Source organism: Suricata suricatta, chromosome 6 (assembly GCF_006229205.1).
Source record: "Suricata suricatta isolate VVHF042 chromosome 6, meerkat_22Aug2017_6uvM2_HiC, whole genome shotgun sequence".
In the NCBI taxonomy this organism is placed as follows: domain Eukaryota; kingdom Metazoa; phylum Chordata; class Mammalia; order Carnivora; family Herpestidae; genus Suricata; species Suricata suricatta.
This window is the reverse complement of record NC_043705.1, coordinates 59,722,490-59,742,970: the sequence shown is the minus strand read 5'-3', so window position 1 is coordinate 59,742,970 and position 20,481 is coordinate 59,722,490. Positions and strand designations below refer to the sequence as shown.

The window sequence follows — 20,481 nt, the reverse complement described above, 5'->3', positions numbered from 1 at the left end:
TTCCATCCCTTCCCTGAATTTCCAACATGGAAAATAGTTTCCGGAGAGTGCCACTATATAGACATAGATTCTTAGGTGCAAGAGTCAATCGCTGACGGGATGACTTGAATGCGAACATGCTCAAAACAGTCTGAGTCATTGCCATTCAAATAGCAAATAGGACTTTAAAATTTTCCCCATATTTATGTGGAATACAATGAATAATCTTGGAAAAGAAAGTCCAAGTGCAAATATGAAATTAAATAATCTTTAAGTGTTTAACTTTTGGCAGAGATGAAGGATATCATCTTCAGTTTGGCCAGCAAATTTCATGTATGACTATTGCCCAGTCAAATACAAATCCTGCTTGGTCCTCCCATTGAAGGGTCCTATGGAATTCCATAGTGCTGAAAGAAAAACAAGTTACACTGTTCACATGTGATGTCCTTAGACCCCTACCCCGTGATAACGCCTAATACTGAGACTGTTCTGAAATAAAAGGGACCCAGTCCAGGGTGGCCAGATATGTAAAGAGACTGAAAACAGTAAAGGATTATGGGGTAGTATGAGGGAGCTAAGGATGCACTAAGAAGAAACTAATTCCAAAAGTGTAAGAAAAGGGTATTTCCTTTCCTGTCTCTATTTCTTGGGCTTTCTATTTAGAATTACTTAGGGACACAGCTTAAGGTGGCTTTGTAGTCTTTGCTTCTCTGTAAGGTGATATATTTAGTAAACAGACACAGGCTATGCACCCCAATCTTAGGGAGGAAATTCACTACACACACTAAAGAAGCAAACAAAACTTATTTATTTTCTCTGTATTTCTTTCAGGCCAATAAAGTTTGTCACCTCCATAACCACTCATCATCTGAAACAACTTGGGTCAGCCCAGAGGGTGATTCCATGTCTTTCTTAAAATCAACCAATTTTCCTTCTCTCTTTATCTCTGTCCACTGGGGCTGTTCAGTATCACATGCTTCAGCTATTAAAAGATGGCTCTTTATTTGGCTGGTATCTGACTACAGGCTGAGCCCTGTTCATGTAGGGGAGTATTCCCAAGGTGGGCGGGGGAAGCTCAGATTCCCCATTTCCCTAACAATGAAAAACTATGGGCTTTAACAACAAATGTAATATTCCTGGATGGCAAAAGAATTCTAAGGATGTTTTCTTTCCATATTTTTCTTTCTAAGGAAAGGGCCCAATCACCAGTTCTTCATCCTGCTTGAAATATCTGGGTTTTGTAATTTGTTTGTTTGCTTTAAAATTTTTCTCCTTTTGATTTTGGTCAATGAAAATTCTGCCTACCAAAACTCACTTATATGTAGAGAGCAGAAAAAGATAAAAACCAAGTAAGTTTGAGGGTTTAGTCTTTGAAGATACTGAGAATCTTGCATGTGAATCTAAAACGGAGCTTGCAGACGGACTCATTTACTATTCTGATAAATAAATACATTCATGTGTAATGATTGCTGTGAGCCCAGAGAAAAGATAACGTCCTCTGTGATTCTTCTTCTGAGTTTGGCCAAACTGAATATCCTTACTCCATGGGGAGATACTTAATCCTGTGAGGAGAGCCAAATTTCAAGTGGCTAAGAAGCAAAATCTGTTGTTGCAACAGAAATAATGTTTTTAAAAGCCAACCTTTAAGTTCAGTATACATGAAAATTAGATAATCTGTTAAAGCAATTGTATTCAGCATATTGCAATTACATAGGAAACTTCAGAAAAACACAAAGGTCTGCATCTCTCCCCCAACAAATTATGGTGAAGAGTGCAATCTGGACTTTGGTAATTTTTATTTTTAGGTTTTTTTAATGTTTTATTTTTATTTATTTTTGACAGACAGAGAGAGAGTGTGAGTAGTAGAGGGGCAAAGAGAGGGAGAAAGAGAATCTGAAGCAGGCTCCTTATTGTCAGTGAGTAGAGCCAGGCATGGGGCTCTAACTCACAAACCATGAGTTCAGGACCTGGGCAGAAATCAGATGCTTAATCGACTGAGGCACCTAGGCATCCCTGGACTTTGAGAATTTTTAAACCACCCACCCCCAACCATAGTCAATTATAATATGCAGCCATGGTTGAGAACCATTAGTCTTAACAGATTTAAGATGCGAAATTAAAGTCATTCAACTGATATATGACTCAGTTGATATTTATAACTCACAATTAAAAATAATTTTTAAACTGGGATAATTCATTTAAATTTATTGAACTTAGAACATGCTTCAAAATTAAATATTTGATTTATTCAATTTCCTCTTTTTCTTCCAGTGATATTTCCCATTATGTCAGCAAACGTGTATCTAGTAAGCTATCTACTAATGGAACTATCTATATGTCATCCTGAAATCAAACTATCCTATCTAAAGTACTGGGCTGTAATAATAACTGTGTAGAATATTTTGGGGACAAGAATTCAAACTCCATGGTGAAGCTGACGCCTTCTGAGATTTCAGTTTATCTCAGAGAGAAAAAAAGATCTAAGCCCACGGTGAGCTTTACTTTACAAACATGGACACTGAGACAAAAAAAGAAAAAAACAGAAAGAAGAGAAAAGGAAGGAAAGAAAGGAAGGAAAAGTAAGAAAAGGAAAAGAAAAGAGAAGAAAAGAAAATGGCCAACACAATGCTGGTAAGAGAGAGCAGAGAACCCGGGGTACAGGGATGGAGGGGACACAAAGAGTAAGCAAGTATAGGAAACTGAGTAGAGAAAAGAAAGAATTCTACCCCTGCCCTAAGTAAGGACATATGGACGTAAGTACCAGAGACAATGGTCTACTCTTTTAAACTCTAAAGGTGCACATTAAAATATGTAAATACTGTCATTTTCCAAAAGCATGCTTATTCCATGGCATGCATTCCTCATTACATTATCACTAATTTACTCATCAAATGAAAACTATTGGGCTATTTATAATGTGAAGACAGAGTTCAATATGGTGGTTAAAGGCACAGACACCAGAGCTCAGTTCAAATCTAGCTCTGCCACATACTGTTTCTGGGAAAATTATCTGGCATTGATTTCTCCCCATCCAAAAGTACCAATATTAATATTAATTATCTTATAAATGCCTGCCTCGTAGGGTTATAAAATTTGACTTAGGTAATATATTTTGGTAGTAGCTTACAAAATATACCACACTATATCAAAAGTATTATACATAGACAATCTATTTAATTCACTTAACCCTATAATTATATATGTATTACCTACATTTTTACAAGGAGAAAATAAAGGCCCAGAGAGGTTAAATGACTTGCACAAAGTCACAGAGCTTCTTAGAACTAGCAAAAAAGATTGAAATACAACAGATGGTTCAAAGACTTGCCCCCTTAACCCAGGCATCATACTTAACCTCATGGAAAATGATGGAACAACTTCAGGCACATGGTAAGCAATCTGTAAGTATTAGCTCTTACTCTATTAGAATTTGTAAGTAGATTCACAAAGCAAATTAAAAAATAAGTCTTAGTTTCCTCATCTGAGAAAAACGGTCATAATACTAACATTATGACTTCTTTTTTTCTCATAATTAAATGAGATTTGAAGGCATTAAATTCATTATCACCCATCATTACATACTACCTTTAGTAATAATATCTTTACTGTTGAAATATCTTTACTGTTCATTGTTATTATGTAAACCTTTGATATATAATTATTTAAATTTTTATTTGCATAACTCTTGTCAAAAATCTAAATTATGTTTCCAAAAGCAAAGACAATATAATGTTATTTTAATAATACTTCACTTCAAAAGCTAGAATAGTGCTATAGGTATAAATTGAAAATTAATGTTTTCATCATAAATTCTTATGTATTGATAGTAAAAACACCAGAAGATATAGATAAGCACCCAAAAAATGAGGATGACTCATAATCCAAATACTCAGAGGGAAAAAGAAAAAAATCACTGTTAAATTTTGCCTTATAGTATATTTTCCATTGTGTGTGTGAATAGGTCATAATTTTAATAAAATTAAATTGTTTTTATAGATTTTATTTAAACACCTGATTAATCAATTCTACAAATTATAAAACATAAACTATGTCATTAAAAAATCTATTAAGTGATTTCCTAACTTGCCTATGGGTCTGGTATAGCTACTTGAGTCTGCTACAACACACTCTAAGGCAAATGGAAGACATGAACAATGCGATTCAATAATAAATTATCTTGAAATGTCCTTTAACCAACCTTCAGGCTCCTTAATTCTATGGCTTCTGCAAAGCACAGAAGCCAATTGCCTGGCCCTGGCAGAGGGGATAAAAGCCTGCCCCTTCCACCCTTAGCTTTAGACAAAACAAAGGAAAAATTAGTGGCTAAAGGGGCACCTGGGTGGCTCAGTCGGTTAAGTGTCTGACTTCGGCTAAGGTCATGATCTCAGGGTTTGTGAGTTTGAGCCCCACGTCGGGCTCTGTGCTGACAGCTCAGAGCCTGGAACTTGCTTCAGATTCTGTGTCCTCCCTCTCTCTCTCTGCCCCTCCCCTAATCACACTGTCGCTATGTCTCTCAAAAATTAAAAAAAAAAAAATTAGTGGCTAAAGACATGAAGACTTCCTATCAGAATACTTCCTATGCAAAATAAAGAATAAAGTTCTATTTTATATCCTCTTCACTGGGAAGAATAATTCTAAAATTTAAAGAAAAGAAAGATAATGAATTACGTGGATGGATTACAAATAATAAACATTAATTTGAAAGGTTCACTAACCATACAACAAGGGTTAGTTGCCACCAAAATATACATGAAACCACCAAAGTATGACAAATTCATTGAGAGCTGACTCCATTTTAAAGGCTCAGTAGAGGCATCAGGGCTTGGAGGGTTTGGTGGAAGAACACTGTTCTGGATGGACTTTGGAAACAGAATCACTGAACCAGTATATAGCTTCACAGCATCTAGAGACTGCTGCCCATGTTTTAGAGTCCACGGGGCACCTGGGTGGTTCAGTTGGTTAAGAGTCTGACTTCGGCTCAGGTCATGATCTAACGGTTCGTGGGTTCGAGCCCCACATTGGGTTCTGTGTGGACAGCTCAGAGCCTGGAGCCTGCTTCAGATTCTGTATCTCCCTCTCTCTCTGACACTTCCCTGCTCGCGCTGTCTCTCTCTCTCAAAAATAAATAAAAAACATTAAAAAAATTTTTAGAAAGCTATTGGGTAACAATTGTTCTGCAGAAATACCCTCATCTCACTGGCTATAAAGCTTTACTGCACAAGTCACTTTTGACATGACATGTAAATAAATTCCCTCCAATCTGTTTGAAGTAATACAGAAATAGGTAAAACACCGAAAATATAATTAAAGCTTACTCCTATCTGCAATGTAAATATTTAATGACTGTTTACATATAGAAGCCTTCAAAAAAAACCCCAAAATTTACAAGCACACAGTACTGTTCTGAGGCTATGAGAGTTCTTCACTTCTTTGCAAATAACAAAAACGTCAGTTTAAGGGCACCTGGGTGGCTCAGTTGGTTAAGGATTCAACTTTGGCTCAGGTCATAATCTCACAGTCTTGTGGGTTCAAGCCCCACATTGGGCTTTGTGCTGACAGCTCAGAGCCTGGAGCCTGCTTCAGATTCTGTGTGTCCCTCTCTCTCTGCCCCTCCCCCACTTGCGCTTGGCCTCTCTCACTCAAAATAAAGAGATAAAAAGAATTTTTATGTCAATTTAATAAAGTTGTCTTGATGATCTCAACTAGCTGCAATCAGTTCATATGCCTAGTAAAATGACTTCTAAAGTTTCCACAGCAAAGATGTATTATACAAAAATTATTTTAAAAAGTCATGTGCCACAATATTAGTGCATTCTCATTGGAGCCTAACAATTTCTCAAAAAACATTCTGGAAAAAACATTCCACATTTAATTCTAGAAACTCCTCGCCCCTGCATCATCGTCTATGCCACTTCTGCCACTCTGAAGCCACCCTCAGGATCTCTCGGTGAGGACCTGAATTATGTCCCGTGTTTCTCAACAAGTGTCATGGGCATTCTAGATAAAGTAATTATTGTACGGGATTATCTCACCTCTCAGGACACTTAACGTGCCCCACTCTTTGAGACGCTCATTGCCAGGGATTCTCCCCTTCCAATCATTGCAGCAACTCAAAGCACACCGCACATTTCCCTACATCCCCAAGGTAGGCAGTAGTGCCTTTTTGGAGAGCTGCCTGCCTTTTTTTTATTACAAGATAGATGATCCGAGTAGAACGGCAATTAAAGGAGCTGTAACGTTCCCCAGGGGAGCTTTGTGGCATCTGCTGGATGGCCACAACCAAGCTCCTGCCTCACTGTCCACCAGAGCTGGATGGCAGTGCTCTGCCCTAAACCAGCCACCTCTCCGGGGCTCCGTTAAGGCTGGCTGTTGCCGGGAAGCCCCAGGATACTCTACCCAACCGTCATCTTTTATCCACTGCAGTCCTTTCAGGGATGTCTTCGATTATGAAAGAAATAAACTCATCTCAGCATGTATTGCGTTGGTTAAGATTATTTGTCAATTGGGGCACCTGGGTGGCTCAGTCGGTTAAGCAATCGACTTAAGCTCAGATCATGATCTCACAGTTCATGAGTTCAAGCCCCAAGTCAGGCTCTGTGCTGACAGCTCAGAGACTGGAACCTGCTTCAGAATCTGTGTTTCCATCTTTCTCTGCCATTTCTCTGCTCACACTCTGTGTCTCTCTCAAAACTAGATTTAAAAACATTTTAAAAAATTATTTGCCAATTAAATGAGTTAAGGTGTGTAAGCGCCTCTAAATATGCCTGGCACTAAGTGTTCAATAAATGCTATATTCATCCTCAATATCACCACCATCATCATCATTTGTGATTTCCTTTGCAAGCACAGTACATCAGATAGCAACTTTGTTCAAAGGTCCAAGCCTTAAAGCTTAAAATGATTACCTTTCGGTCTACCGTATGCCAAGCTGTGTATAAAGCAAGTTGTTCTTTCTCAGCTTAAGATCTGCACAGCTCTTGCAAAGGTCAAAGGTCAAAATGTGAGCTTTGTAAGTTGTACCCATATTTCTAATAGATACAGTGATTCTGGCCTTGGCTATATATTTTCAAAAAAAGAGTACCAAAACTCCTATTAAATACATGTTTTTACAAATGTGTATTGAAGTGTAAAACAACAAAAAAAAGAATTGTAAAACCAAATACAATGTCAAATTTATGTCATACTTGTGCTCTGAAAATTTTCTCGTGGGCTGACCTGAAGTTTCTTAAAATATAAGACGAGTGACATTTGAACTGAAAATATTTTTTTCTGGCTTAGCAAATCCTGCCATAGCAAGTAAAGCTTTTTGTTGTTTTTTTTTTATTGACCAAAGATCCTTCCTCTGGGATTTAAATTTAGAGTCAATGGCCTCAAAATGGTTTATAGTCAACGACATGCAAGAAAAGTTCAAGATACCATCAAGTGATAATCCTGAGACGCCTTGTTGTCTCAGCCTGTGTTGGTAAAGACCTTAGAGGAGGTAAATGAGGTTTGGGTAGTTAATGGATTAATTTCAAATATATTTTACAGGTGTGGTTTAATTTCAGGTAAAATTTTTTAATTCAGTTATTCACAAGTGTTTGAATCCTTCTAGTTCTCTCTGAAGAAAAGACAACATCGTGGAGCATAATGCTCAAAATAGATCTATTCATTAGTCCTTGCTAACTATCTGTGCGTAGTCTGAGTTGCCACATTTTATGTCCCAATTTAAAAGTCATTCAAGTTCAAATTCTTTTCAGTTGCAAATATGTTCAGGATCCCTGGGGTGTTTGTGACTGAACCAGATGGCTGGCAGATATGCCGAGTTCCACCTAATCTAACTTTTTATCTTGAAATAATTGAGTTTCTCCTCTTCATGTAGCCTTTAATGAAAAACAAATTGTGTAAGGGGAAAATGTTATTGATGCTTGTTCAAGTTTTGTTGGGTGATTTAATGTGAGTTAGTCTTGGTAAATATGGGAAGAAACTAGGGTCATAAGATAAATTTCCAAGTCCGCAGGTGCTTTTCAGGCTGGTAAACACACCAGTGACAATGCATGTATCTTATCCCAGCAGAACTTATAAAAGCCCACAAATTGTAAAAGCAGACCAATTTTCCAACTTGACTGAAATGTTTTCGGATTGGTTTAGTCACACACGTTATGTATTTCAGCAGTTCTCCAACTATTTTGTCACCTCACACACCACCAACAATAAGAGTTTCGTGAAACAGTGCAATAAGATTATGAAGTATCAGTTTGCATCTTTCCTCCAAAATACTCAATTTGTTCACTTACACCCCGAGGGCTTCCTTTCTCCCCAAGTGCTCAGAAGCAGACATAAGTCACCTATGTAGAGCCTGAAAAGAAAGCTAAGATACTCGATTCTCCAACAGCATTCTGGCCAAAATAGGAGCTGAGAGCTTCAGAGGGACACTTGCAGAGAGGCTGCTCCCCAGGATTAGAAAACTGTTGGAGGAGAGTGGATGAAAAAACCAGGAAGACTCTGGTCTGGGCAGAACTGATGCCACCGATCTGCATTGTTCAGCCCACTGCCCATCCCTCAACCATCCGAGATGGTTTACACCACAAGACTGTCCAACCCCCTCCCCATCACATCCAGAACAGAGGAGACACGTTACACCTTGCAGCAGAGGGAAAGGCCCTTCCCAGAGCAAAGAGGGCTATCCAGCACGGGCTCTGAGCCACCCACAAGGTCCCCAACGGACTCTCTTTCTCAAGACACACACATGGTGAACAACAAGCCACCAGCAGCAAAAACAGCCTGAGAACCATATGCTAATAGGGACAACTCCGAGTATAATGGATAATAATTGACGGCAAACGACATCTACCCTGGAATTCACAGAATACAGCTCCGGGCAGGCGGGGGCGGGGTTGTTTTTTTCTTTGTTTTTCTTTACAAATTCAATTAAGCTAGTGTTTTCTGTTCTTCTGTGATATATCCACAGAGCACACTCACCTTAATCCTGTATCTCTTTTCCCACTACTGGTCTCAGCCGTTCTCACAGTCCTACTTCACTCAGTGTGGGCCATTACTTTTCCCAAGCTTTTAAGAGCTGTCTTCAGAACGCACTGGCAGCATCTCCCAGCTCCTTGTCAGGGTGTTTCTTTCTGTGTCACACTGAAAAACTCCACTTGCCCAACTTTACATTCTGTTCCTCCGCTCCAGCACCCTCAGAATCTGGTCCAGTCCATGGTCACCCAATGTGGGCCAAATCTTAACGCTTCTTCAAAGTACAGTGTCTTTCCTCCCTTCGTAGGCCTGGCACTTTCTGGCCAGGTTGTGCTGTGACACAACTCTAGCAACTGATCTGGTTTTCAGTGGCAGAGGTGGGGTTATACCCTAAAGGAGGTGCTTCAAAACAAGGTCGGAGCACTCTCCTTTGACAGGGAAGGAGTGGGGTCACTTCCACAGGCTCAGAGGGTCAGAGATTTAAGGTACTTCGGCAAACCAAATGTAAGTCTCAGGGTCCCTTCCCTTCCCTCTAGCAGTCCAGACCTGGACCTACAGACTTGCTGGGGGTGGGATTTCCACATTCCTTCTCTGCAGCTTAGCCACTCTTCTAATGAAGTCCTGAGCCCGATCCTTAGAGCCTTAGAAGGTTAGAGCTGCTTCACACGCTTCCAAGAACACCTTCTGACTCACACTTTGCCAGTAAGTGGTGATTAATCACACTCAGCTTTTCTTTGTTTTTCTCTAATGTAATGGCCACGAGCAACAGCGATCCCATTGCACAGCCCTTATCATGATCACTTCTCCCTGAATCTCCGGAACTTTCGAGATATTGCACCCACAAGTGCATTTCCTTCACCAAAATCCGTAACAAGTCACCACCAGGGAGAGCCCTCCCAGACGCAACCCAGCAGTAAGCCAAGGGCTCCGCAGATTCCACCTGAGTGGAGGCGGGGATTTTACTGCCAGCCAGCGGCCCAGGATTCAGGTCCAGAATTTCATTTTACAGTCCGCTTCTGCGGATTAGTCCTGGCAGCAACGGTCTCAGGTCTGTTTCTCCTGGAACCATCCAGACTCTAGGAGGCAAATTCGCATGCAGGAAATTTACAGAGCAGTGATCTCAGGAATAACATTTCTGAGGGAGCCACAGGAAGCAGAGCTGAGCAGAGGGAGAAGCTGAACTGCTGAGCGCTTACAGCAGAGGCCTGGGCCCAACCCCAAAGGCCTGTAAGAGCTAGGGCGGGCCTTTCTGAATTAACAGCTTTTTCAAATTAAGACAGGGGCAAGCTGTAGGGGATGCTGGGCGGCTCAGGTGGTTAAGCGTCTGACTTTGCTAAGGTCTTGATTTTATGGTTTGTGAGCCTGCTTGGGAGTTTCTCTCCCCCTCTCTCTGCCCCTCGCCTTTACGCAAGTGCATATGCGCTCGCTCACGCGTGCTCTCTCTCTCTCTCGAAAATAAATAAACATTAAAAATGAAGGAAAGAAAGAAAGGAAGAAAGGAAGGAAGGAAGGAAGGAAGGAAGGAAAGGTCTTTGCGTCCTTGAGCTAACCAGTGTTTTGATGCAGGCTGCTCCAAGGAGAAAAGTCAGTCCCTTTGGAAGAGATCAACTCCAAGGATGGAGCTCAGGTGTGCGTTTTCTGCAGCCAACATGCCCAGCAGCGGAGAAAATGAGCGCCTCCCCAAATCAGGTTCTTTCCTCCCTGTCTGCAGACCATTAGTATCAATCCCCTTGGCTTACTGACCCCTTGGCTGTCTGAATATAAGAATTGTCAAAGTCTTGCAAATCTTTTAATGTCAGCTCTCTCCTCTCAAGTCACACTTCAGAACCGCCTCCCTAGGGTGTGCTGGGACCTGACTGTAGTTACAGGATTGGAAAAACAAGAAATGGAAAGGGTCCATTAGGGAGGCACCTTTGCAGGTTTCCAGGGAAGGCAGGACCAGCTTCCTGGACAAGGAAGGAGGGGCTACTGTGCTGGCAGAGGAGAGATCCTGAGGGGACCAGAATGCGCAGCTTGTCCAAACTGATAAAAATGCTCCATTTCCAGTTTTCATGGTCTTCCTCCATCCCAACCTTCCTCCATCCCAACCACAGACAAGAGATGCAGGGAGGCTGTAAGTTCAACTTCCTTAATCATCGGCAAGTCTCAGGTCTTATTTTAGCCACGACAACCCAGTGGTAATGAAGGAAACATTAGTCTAAGATAATCCTGATCCTCTGACCATGCCTGGAGCCAACAATTTAAAATTCTAATTGATAGGGGCGCCTGGGTGGCTCAGTCGGTTAAGCGTCTGACTTTGGCTCAGGTCATGATCTCACAGTTCGTGGGTTCGAGCCCCGGGTTGGGCTCTGTGCTGACAGCTAGCTCAGAGCCTGGAGCCTGTTTCAGATTCTGTGTCTCTCTCTCTGACCCTCCCCTGCTCACTCTGTCTCTCAAAAATAAATTTTTAAAAATTCTAATTGATAATATTTTTTTTTTTTCTTTTTAGCCTTGCAGAGCACCTGGAAGCAGACAGCCCGTGTGCCCATTCCTGCTGGAAGGAATTCTGTGCAGTGTCATCAGGGGACTGCATTGGCACCATCACTGTTCACCAGACACACGCTGGTGAGAAGAGGGTTTTTGTGACCTCCAGAGTGGCTTTACCTTCATATTTCATCTGTTAGATCAAATGACTGATTTTCAAGATCCTGATGTACATTAGCCATGGCAATAAAAAATGTTAACAGCTCTTTTTTATGTATTCTGTTCCAACAAAAATCTCAAGCTATGGAACTGCACCAATAGCATCATAGAATGGTAATTATTTTAAAGAAATAAGCAGTTTGAGTAAACAATTTGCCTATAAGTGTTGAACTTAATTTTTTCCACCTATATCCATTTTTTTAAGTGTTGAGAACAGGGAAACGTTGTGAATTCAGAGCAAATTATAATAAGCTTTAGTGACAACCTCATGATAATATAGGCCTAGTGCTGAGCAGAATGCTGGAGAAATGGGATTAAGGTTGGCAGAGATACAAAACAAACATGTTCAAGTAATTCAGGATTAGGCTAAGAAAGAAGTAAAAATCACACACACACACACACACACCAAGATGCATTGATTTAATTGCCTTTAAAAACACACTATTTGGGAAGCCTGGGTGGCTCATTCAGTTGCATCTGACTTCACTCAGGTCATGATCTCACGGGTCATGAATTCAGGCCCAACGTCCACCTCTGTGCTGACAGCTCAGAGCCCGAGCCTGCTTCGGATTCTATGACTCCCTCTCTCTCTGCCCCTCCTCCGTTTACATTCCATCTCTCTCTCTCTCTCTCTCTCTCTCTCTCTCTCTCTCTCGCCCTGTCTCAAAAATAAACATTAAAAAATTTTTAAACATGACTATTTGGATTATTTTTATTTGTTGGGCTCACGTTGTGTCGACATGGGCTTCTTCTGTCCTGACTTTGTGATCTGTCTTGTCTGCTTCTCCTCTTCTGTGTTCCAAATTGTCCTGCTCTGAAATATCACATCTTTGGATTAGGGATAATATACCAACAATGAAGAAATATTTTTCGGCCATTAACACAGTTCTGTTTCTCTGGAAAATGTCTGCATGTATTGAACCGCTGGACTCTGAGAGGTTCACTGTCTGCTAATTCCCATGTGCAAATGTACCATCTGGGGAGGACTCAGGCACGGACTCTTTTCTCACTGTGGCTATATTGGTCATGATTTCCATAGACTGCTACAGGCTTTAGTAAGAGGAGAGAAATTTCCAGGTGGCTCCTTCTTCAGAAACCTCCCTTTGCTGTAGCAAATACTATGCTCTGTACTCTACCTGTAAAACATTATCATGCACCCTCCTGCCTGCGATGCCCTAGTATTTCTTGATTTAAACCCGCACCTTAGCAACATGCTTAGACAAAATCATCAAGGGTAACGATAGGAGAAACAAGTCCTGTGTCATCAAGGAAGATGGCTAAGATACTCCGTGGTGGAGAAAACAAAACAAAACAAAAATAAAGTAAAACAACAGCCTATAAATTTTCTATTTTTTACCCATGGAAAAGGGCTTAAGCCCTTTTACCTAAATAAAAACCATTGTCAGAGCAAAAAAAATCTTTCCATAGTTACACTGCCCAGTATATTTAATTTAAATATATTATCTCAGCATCTCCTTAAAAATTTTTAAGTTCTGCGAACTATAACAATGAATCAAATATGGCCCCTTTAATAGTGATAACAGCCAAATTTAGCTTCTTCCACAAGCCAATTCTCAGATAGTTGCACCATTATCCTCAGGTTCTGACATATACGGTAAATTAAAAGCCCATTTAGTAGCTTTATCTGACAGCTCAACTGTCTCTACGCCGCCTTAGGCCAAGGATACAAATGGCTGGTCCTCTCACTGAGAGCCGTAACTCACAGCCTCACAGTGTTTAGTCTTACATTCTTCGGTCTATAGGCTCTGCCATCAGTAATGTGTTTATCAGTGAAAACATTATGTAGTCCTGTTTGCCAAGACACTAAAGACGTGCTCAGAATAAAGTGTCCACGAACATGCTATTAAAATGCAAAAGAATTATGTGAAAGTCACCTTTTCAAAAAGTCATCTTAGTTGTGACCTTTATAAGCGAATAATAGAGTTTCATTGGGAACATAATTGCATGACCTAAACCATGTGCACGCTACGTAATGCTCTTCACAAAAACCCAGGATACTTCTTGATAAAGTAAGCCGAAAGTTCCTAGTTTAAATAAGCAAACTGAGAAGTGTTTAGGGATCTATAGTTTTAAACTGTTCATAGAGTTAAATAGCTTTCCCTTCTGACAGACTTGGGTCCTTTTTTCACGGCTCATTGAACTGTCTCCCTGTCTCCCCTCAGCCCTGAGCCTTTCTGGGGCTCAGATGCTGGACGACTCCGTCTCCAAATGGTCTCTGTCGGCTCACCCTCTACTTCCTTTTCTCCCACACCCTGGAACTTCTGGCGACTGAGCTGAAGTCCATTTTCTCTAGATAGGCATGTACGTAAGGACACACACAGGTGATTCGACCTGACATCCCGCGTGGTTCACCTGGTACGGTTCACCTCCCCCAACACCCCCTCCCCACTAGTCACGGGTCCTGCCACGCCTACCCACTCACCTCAGGCTCCACGGGCACCCAAACTAATCACTGTTCCCATTCCTGCCAAACCGGCTCATGCCTACTTGTCCCTATAAAAACTCCCCAAGGAGATACCTTTTGTAAGACTTTAAGTAATCTCTACACCCAGTGTGGGGCTTGAAGTTACAATCCCAAGACCCAGAGCCACATGCTCTACTGAGCCATCCATGCAGCTCCTTAAGATTTATTTAAGCATCACCTATTTCTATAGGTCTATCCTAACTCTCCCAGAAAAGTTTAAAAACGTATCAGTATTCTTCCCATAATTCCCCATGTGTAAGACTCTGCACCTCTGTGATTGGTGGTGGTGGTGCTTTTTTTTTTTTTAATATATGTGCCTTTCTGTTATATCATAAGCTCCTGGACAGTAATAGCCAAACTGAATTATGTTTTGTGTCACCACGCGTCCACATTGTTTGAAATGATCATTTTAATTGAAATATCTATCATATAGGCCCAAACAGGGAGCTAATCCTCTCAAATGATAGTAGATAAGGGAGAAATATTTCTGCTTTGAGATCTGCAAAGCCTAGAAAGAGTTATTAGGATACAAGGAAAACATAAGTGCAATGAGAGAAGCGGGAACAAAACAGAAATAAATGGAAATAAGTATTTGAGGGACACCTGGGTAGCTCCACTGGTTTAGTGTTTGACTCTTGGTTTCAACTCAGGCCATGGTCTCACGGTTTGTGAGATCCAGCCCCGTGATGGGCTTTACACTGACACTGCCGGGCCTGCTTGAGACTTCTCTCTCCCTCTCTCTCTGCCCCTCCACTGCTTGCACTTTCTCTCTCTCAAAAAATAAAAAACATTTTTTAAATGGAATTAAGTATATAAATAAACCATTAAAGTCTTACAAATTTTGACTAATTTTGGATGGGTCTTTGGGATTTTACTAATAGATATGATCCTTTTCCCAGAAAATGCCTCTGTTTATGCACATGAGCATATAAACACATACACACAGACAGATACACATACACACCTTTAAAAAAAATGTTTTATGTTTATTTTTGAGAGAGAGACAGAGTGTGAGTGGGGGGAGGAGCAGAGAGAGAGGGAGACACAACCTGAAGCAGGTTCCAGGCTCTGAGCTGTCAGCACAGAGCCTGACTGAGGGCTCAAACCCACAAACCTGAGATCAGGACCTGAGCTGAAGTCAGACACTTAACTGACTGAGCCACCCAAGTGCCTCCCCCTCCCCCTTCCACCCACATTAAGATAGTTTAAAAGGGTCTTTTCCTCTTGAAATTATCCATGGATTCAGGGGTAAGCTTTTGCTCAGCCTACAGATTAAGAACACTGAGTCTTTGAAAATGATGTGATTGGGCTCAGGTCATGATCCCACGGTCATGAGTTCGAGTCCCGCATCGGGCTCTGTGCTGACAGCTCAGAGCGTGGAACTTGCTTCAGATTCTGTGTCTCCCTCCTCTCTGCCCTGCCCCACTCATGCTCTGTCTCTTAAAAATAAATGAACATTTAAAAATTTAAGAAAAAAAGGAAAACAAAATGACATGAGGGCAGAACCCTGTAAGACAACAAGGAAAGAGCAAGCTTTAGGAGAAAATGGAGGAAACCACTAGAAAGACAGGCAGTGTCCCTTTGGACCACTCTGGCTTAAAGAACTTTTGCCTCAATGTTTGAATTGTTAGGTTGTATCCGTCTTATCATTGCAACTAGCTGTTGAAGGAGTGTGGTTTTGATGTTGTTTCCTTACAAAACAGAAAGCCACCACTGATCAAAGGCTTCTGTCCTTTTCACCTGTGGAGGTGGAGGCTGCGCTCCTGAGAGCACCTCGCTCTTGGGAGAAAGGCCGAAGGCAGAGGGTAGGCCGCTGGCAGAAAGGAAGGCGATGGCTTGGACGGAGGAAGGGTGGGTTGGTAAGCTTATTTTCACCATTTAAATTCAAGTTCGGAGGAGTTTTGCCATCCTCAGATCTTCTTAAAAGAAATGGGATTGAGTGGGAGCAAGCAAACAAGATGGGACATGGAAGAAAAATGAAAAACAAACTTAAGCAAATAACATGCAGAAAAATGTTAAAATTATATGAACGGTTTACTATACAAAACTACTACTTAGGGAAGTATGACATGTTAACAGTTAGCAATCAGAATACGCTGTGTCTACAGCCCACAGGGCCCACGGCAGAAGTAGAATGATTTGATTCTCGGCGCTGTAACTCAGCGAGCCCCAGGGTCTCTTCTTGGTCCCATCCAGCTTGCCAGGAGACCTAATTTCTTCCTGGAGACTTCCAAAGATTCTGTTTGATTTTTTCCATCTAGCAACATAAACAGTAACAGGATGTGATCATTTATTTAGCACTCGCACAGGCCAAATACTGAGCAGAGAGCTTTCTATAAACATGATTTCACTTAATCCATGCAACCATTCCATGAGGCAGGTGCTATTACTACTCTAGTTTGCATGTTAAAAAAAAGTGTAAGTTAAGAAAAGTATTAACTCTCTCAAGGCCAAACAGCTAATAAACGCAGGGACTAAATTTCGTCTTCCAATACGCATTTTTCCTGGAAGGCAGTTGCAGATCTTAATTAACTGGTTAGCTAGTTAGAATGAGACATGAAGTCTGGAGCGTAAAATGCTTTTCTAACACTGGTAGACAAAGCATAGTCCAGCACCCAGAAGAAATTTCAAAGCAACTCCGATTCTTTAGTTGAACAATGCTTCTTAAAATCTCATTTCTTCCCTCTTTCTTACTCACCCACAGCTTCTCTGGTCTTTTCTCCCACTAACCACCATTCAAACCTCCTTTCCCGGTAGCGTTCTCTCTCTGCCCCCTTTCCTTCTCTGGTCTTACCAAGATTTCTTCTGTTCTCCCAACTGTAAATCACAAAAGCCAACTCTGCAGGACTTTTGTGCGAATAAGACAAACGTGCCAATGCCACAGGAACATCTTGGGAGACTGAGCATGCGCTAAAGGGCACGCCCACTCTCCACTGCCCCAGGTGCCATTGCGTGGTCCCCCAGCTATACCACCAGCCAGTGGCTGTGCTCAGGACACTGAAAGAACTCTCCTCAAAAGAAAAAGGAAAGGAAAATTCTGAGTGGGGCAGAGCCAGACCACTCTTCAGTTGGCAAAGAGAAGGAAAAAAACAATCCCATATGTTAGTCATTTTGGTTCCATGACATTTATTTGCATGTTTTTTTTTCCCTCCAACTAACCTTAATGTCATGAGATTTGGATTTACTTTATAGTAATAGGAAACCACTGATGAGATTTGATGAAGAAAGTGGCTTAAACTTATCCATATATGTACAAGATAGTCTGGCTGAAAGATACAGGATAGATTGAAGAAATGAAGGGTGACACATGGCAAAAGAGAATTTTCTTGCCTTTTTACACTCTTCTCCTAACTCCCTGGAAGGCGTCTTTGCAAAGATTCATATACATCACAGACCTGTTATGAAACAATGTATAAAGTTGCATTGGGGGAGGAAGTCACTTCTCCCAAGAGAAATGTCTATTTGCGGTCATGGCTAAGACACTCACTTGGAACTGTCAGACATAGTTGGATGAGGTTTCAGGGGTGCTAGCCCAGAGCCTGGCACATAGTAGTCAGTATTTATTCATTGCATAAACAATTATTTATTGCAGGAGTGCATGCAGGAATACATGAGTGTGGCAGTCCTGAGTAGGCAAGTGGAGACATGGATTAGCGACATTTAAATTATTACCATTATGTGACTTCATCTCTTCCAATAGGTTGGTGGTTCCAGGAAAAGTGGAGCTTCGATTTAATACTTGTGAAAAATTCAAAGAAAATCAAGTTTGAAGGGGATGATAATGACATTGATTTAGGATGGTGATTGAGTTTTAGGGCTAGAAGACTATTATCTCTATAATAACCTGCTACTCCCACATGTAAATGAAGAGAAGAATTACTGTCTTTTATTTATTCAACTAAATATTATTGGTGACTACTTGGGACAAAAATTATAATAGGGATTGTACAGAGATGACAAAGAGGGAGCAAAAATTAGCCACACTTAAATTAGACATAGAGAACTCACGGTCTGGGGCAAACAGTATATTCCGAGGTGATAGGTTCCATAATTAAGGTATACATTGAATCGGAGTAGGCCAAGGTAGAAAGGAGTATGTGAGCAATGGAGAAGCACTCCTCATGGAAGGAAGGAATATTTTGTTAACTGACATTCTTTAGAGTTGCCAATGTATGGTGATAATAAGAAGCAGCTGACCTCTAGTCAGTTTTATTTTCCAGTTCCCCACAGGCAGTGCACCCCCTCTGTGCTTGCTCTCAGGGCAGATTTCTCTCCCCTCTGCCCCGCCTCCCATCCTTGGTGTGACACTGATTCCAACTGCTGTGTGAGTAAAGGGAAAGAAGAGACTGACTTTTTTCTGAGGAAGCTACAGAAAGAATAACAAGGCCAGTGACATTTCAGCTGAATTTTGAAAAGAACTAAAAGTTCACCTAGTTGTCTAGAATTAAATTATTGTAAAATATCAGTTCTCTGCTAGAGTTTTGAACCCATTGTGGGGGGGGGGCGGGGGTAGTTACCGCTATTCATTTACACTTGTAACCAGTATTATCTTCAGCTGTAATCAGCTCAGAAGTACCACTACTGTTATACCTTGCTCACTCCCTCATCTCACTCTTGGGAGAACCTAGTTTTGCTCCAGGAGGGGAAAGAAATCCTAGTTTCCATGCACACTGATGCAGGTTAGGTTCTCCAAGAAGCTGACTCTGAGGCAAAGGTTCACGTGTAGTATGTTTATTAGGAAGTGCCTGCAGAAAAGGGGAGAAAGAAGCAGGCTTAGTTAAGGGAGAAGACAAGCAGAGATGCAGGCCTAATAAAAGCAGCTTCATCTGATCCTATGGGAAATTCTGGAGTTAAAATGGTTTTTCAGAGTTATCCTTCATGGCTCTGAAATGACTGAGCCTTTCTCTAACAGATGGTCCTTGGATGTGAGCCATTCCAGGAAAGTATGTCCTTGGGCAAGGTGGCCACACCTGCCTGTAACCAGTACCGGTCCTGAAATGCTCAGTCCTTTCCCACTTGCTCCATCAATCTAGAGAAAAGGGCCATTTGAACCTCATTTAACTATATGCTTGGCTCCTTCAGCATTTGCTTCAAGTATGAACCACTCTAGATAAAGAGCCGGGCTGCCTGTCCACACTCCTTATGGCTCCTTGGTTTTAGAGACCTGAGTTGGTTTAGCTCTCTGACCATTGGACTGCTTGGTTGTTGGGTTTTTCCCCTCTTCCTGTGCTTTAAATTCCTCCTCTAATGTTTTAAAATTCATAAATACAAAGTGAGGTCTTAAAACCCTAAGCTTCAATCCTCTACCCCCCAAAAGGCAGAAACAGAAGCCCACACACTCTCTCTCTCTCCTATCCACAAACTCATGGTGTGCCCCCAAGTGTGCTTTGTAATTTCCAGAACTTATAAGTAATAAACCTTTTATTAAAAAAAAAACTTTCCTGATGGTTATTGCTGAAAGTATCTTGCAGTCGTAATGAGGACCACCAGGGCGGGTCCAGACACAACCCTGGCTATTGATGGGCTAAGGCTGGCACAAAACACAAGCTGCCAGGTCTTCCCAACTCGACCTAGAGATTTACTGCAATCCAGTCAAAATCCCAACAAGTTATGATATGGACATTAACAAAATGATTCTTACATTTTTATGGAGGGCAAAAGATCCAAAACAACCAATACAATACTGCAGGAGAAGAACAAAGTTAGACCAATATCACCCAACTTGAAGACTTACTATAGAGCTGAAGTAATCAGGACAGTGTGGTGTTGGCAAAAGAACAGGAGGATAGACCAATGAAACCGACTAGAGAGCCCAGAAATAGACATCTATGAAAATAGTCCGCTGATCCTTGATAAGGGAGTAAGACAGCACAATAGCACCCACTTACCTGCTGGGGATACATTCCAAGACCCCTGGTGGATGCCTGAAACCACAGATAATATGAACCCCTATGTATACTATGTTTTTTCCTGTAACACGCACCTGTGATAAAGTTTAGTTTATAAATCAGGCAACAGTATGACCAACAATAACAAATAATAAAATAGAACAATTATAACTATATACTGTAATAAAAGTTATGTGAACTGTAGTCCCTCTCTCAAAATACCATATCGCACTTACTCATCTTAGTTTGGTGATAATGTGAGAGAAGTGAGGTGAATGACATAGGCATTGTGACATGGAGTTAGGCCTCCAGGGTGTTAGAATTCAGAAGGAAGACCATCTGCTTCTGGACTGTTTGATCACAGGCTAAAACCACAGACTGTGAAAGCACGGATCTGGGGAAGGGAAGACCGCTCAGCACAGCAAAAGTAGTTCCTTCAACAAATGGTGCTGGAACATTGGCCATCAGTATGCAACAAGTGAATTAGACACA

At 41.3% G+C, this 20,481-nt stretch overlaps 1 long non-coding RNA gene across 1 annotated transcript; it reads right to left on the bottom strand.

Moving 5' to 3' along the window:
• Positions 1 to 16,116: 16,116 nt before the first annotated feature.
• LOC115293300 lies at positions 16,117 to 20,263 on the bottom strand. The gene is made up of 2 exons (XR_003909478.1): positions 20,226 to 20,263; positions 16,117 to 16,358 (listed from the first exon to the last, which is right to left on the bottom strand). It is a non-coding gene; the product is annotated as an uncharacterized LOC115293300 (long non-coding RNA).
• Positions 20,264 to 20,481: the final 218 nt, after the last annotated feature.